Below are 2918 nucleotides of genomic sequence, written 5' to 3'. Positions count from 1 at the left end.
CTCTGTCTACTTGGGGCCGTCTGGGACTCGATGACCCACCTACTATTACACTTGGGAAGAAGACAACAAACGAAGAAGGGGGCGTCTCCTTCAGCACCAAATACAGATGCCGAAAAGGGAGAAACTCCAGACTCCAAGCCTCAAGAGGTCTACCCCTTGCTACCTAGGATCAACACGTCAGCCGGACCACCTACGGAGATTGCCACAACGCAAAGGGTTTTTGTATAATTAGCACCTGCCTATAATAAGTTAGAATTAAAACTTAAGTTTTATCGTCGCCCTCGTGACATTAATCAACTCGTGCTTCCGTCTAATGGCGGGGGTGTTATATCCGGGGAAATTACCGATATTCTATTTTATTATTTTTTTATTTTTATTTTAAATTTTTTTCCTCTACATCTGGTGACCATAAAACATAATAATTTTTTTTTCCTCTTAAAGAGAAACTTAAAAATAAACTGTTAATGCATTCTTAAATGACCTTCGTATAAGAGCCTCTTTGAAACAATAAAAATTGAAAGAATATCTTATCCAGATGTGCATCTAAGATAGCATTAACAAATATAATAAGACTAAAACTATGTCTATCTAATAATTTTATCTTTTTTTTTTTTTTTTTTTTCCTCTCACTAAAGTTTTTTTATAATTTAGAGAAGAAAAAAATGTTAAGTTACACCATTTTTTTTTTGTGTAACGTATAAGTTTTATTTTTTTTTTTCTCTCTTAAAAATGTGTTTAAAATTAAATCCCCATCATAAAATTTTTTTTGCTTCAACCTACCTAAACTAATATTTAGAATAAGATTCTATTTTTAACTTCTAAAGATATTTTAAACAAATTCTAAGATAAATTCTATTTTTAACCTCCAATAAGATTTCAAATAAATTTTAATGTCTAGAATTAATCAAATACCCATTCTAAAACTATCAACCTTTAATATTTGTTTCTATATAAAATTTAAATATCCAAAATTTATTGAAATTGTTTCCATGACAAATTTTTGAAAATTCAAAACTAAAGGAGAAACTTCCATAAATAAAATAATTTAGTCGAATTTTTTTATATTAAAATCAATTAAAATTATTACTTCCCAATGACTAAAACCTCACAATTGTTAATAAATGATATTCAATTGTGAAATAAAATGAGAGAATTATCTAAAAGCAAAATTTTATGTAATTGGTGAATTCTTATTTTTCTATTTTAAAGAATAATAATTAATTTTTATATAATAAAGGATTTATCATTAAAATAAAATAAATTTTTGTAAAACCGATTGTTAATAAGGTTGTTAGGATAAAATTTATATTTTCATTGTTATATTCAAATATTCGAACTTAAATTTTTTAGTTACTTTTAAATAAAATAAAAATATGTACATGTCGGTATGTGTGTGGGTGCGTACACACACAGGCCTGCATTAGGGCGGTCCTATTCGCTTTTCCGAAAGGAATGGGGCCTGAAACTGGAAAACTGCATCCTCATTGGATGGAAGCTCTCTCAGAAAAGACACAATTCGGACATGACTCGAAAACTATAAAAAGACACGTTTTCCCCAAAACGGTCGACTAAAAATCCCGAACCCCTAGTGAACGGTTCAGTTGCTGTTAAAATTTTTGGATCCGCTAAACGGATCAGCGTCTATAAAATTTTCGGTTCAGTCACTCTTGAAATTTTTTTTTTTTTTTTTTCTCTCAATAAATTGTCCAAGCACTGCCAAGCTTTTGAGTTCTGAAAAGTAATTTGAGTCATTTTAAAGTCATATTAAAGATTTTTGTCTAAAACGTGATCTTATTGCTTGTGTTCGAAAGTCTATAGAAATGTGGTCATTCCTTTTTGTATCTTTTCAATAATTAAATAAGTTATCAGTGAAAATTGAGGTATTGTACTAGCTATAAGTTATTTTATGTATTTTGAATTTCATTAGTTTTTTTGTTGAATATATCTAAATAATTAAAGAATCTAATTGAATTATTCTATACAACCTTTCCAGACAAAATTAAAAATAAGATCCCGGTCTATAGGCCGAAAGGCTTGGGCCGAAATTAAATTAATTAAACAAGTCCAAAATTGGACGTAACAAAACCATGGAGATAGATAATTTGTGTGAACAAGAAATTGCATTTTTACGGAATAATTACTCTTTCTGTGAGGATTTTGATGATCTAATAGAAAGATTTTTTGGTGATGTTCCTTCTGAAGATATTGGTAAATTTGTAAACTGGAACATTGGAGAAAAACTCTAAAATTTTCAAAAGTCTTTTTGCCGATACATCATACATAAATTGTGCTGATAAACAGAATTTGGCAAAATCACTCTTGGAAATAAATGAAAATGCTGAAAAACTTGAAAAGTTTTGCGAAGATTTTGATGATTTAATTGAAAGTGTTTTTTACAACAGATCTTCTGAATATATTGAAAAATTTATAAATGATGTCCTTGCATTAGAAAAAAACTTTGAAGTTATTAATAGTGTACGCATGGGAATATTGTGCTCAAATTGTGCTGATGAACATAATTTACTAAAAAAACTATCAGAATTAACTGAAAAGTTCCAAAAACTCGAAGAGCGGATGAAGTAAACATCTAAAAAATCATGAAATCATCAAATAAAATTCTAAATTATGCAAAAAATCTTCATGTAATTTATTTAAACAATTTCCTCCATAATACTTTGCAGAAGAATAGAATAATATAAAAGACTGGTTTTTAAAAAAAATATTCAGTATTGTTTCTGTGACTGACTAAAATTCATCTATCTTTTTGTGATATATGTCTGGAGAAATTATTGTTGATGTTCAAAGCTTTAAAATGCCTAACAATTGTTTTGTGGTGAAAGAGCTTGCAGCAATTAGTGTAAATAAAACATTAGATCATTCAAATGTACTATCTGTTAAAATTTTCAAGCGACCTTGTA

The sequence above is a fragment of the Cotesia typhae genome, unplaced genomic scaffold (genome assembly GCF_013202065.1).
Source record: "Cotesia typhae breed Kobodo isofemale line unplaced genomic scaffold, CoteBio_Ctyphae contig_20, whole genome shotgun sequence".
Lineage (NCBI taxonomy): Eukaryota > Metazoa > Arthropoda > Insecta > Hymenoptera > Braconidae > Cotesia > Cotesia typhae.
The sequence above is the reverse complement of the archived record's forward strand: the minus strand, read 5'-3'. Positions refer to the sequence as shown.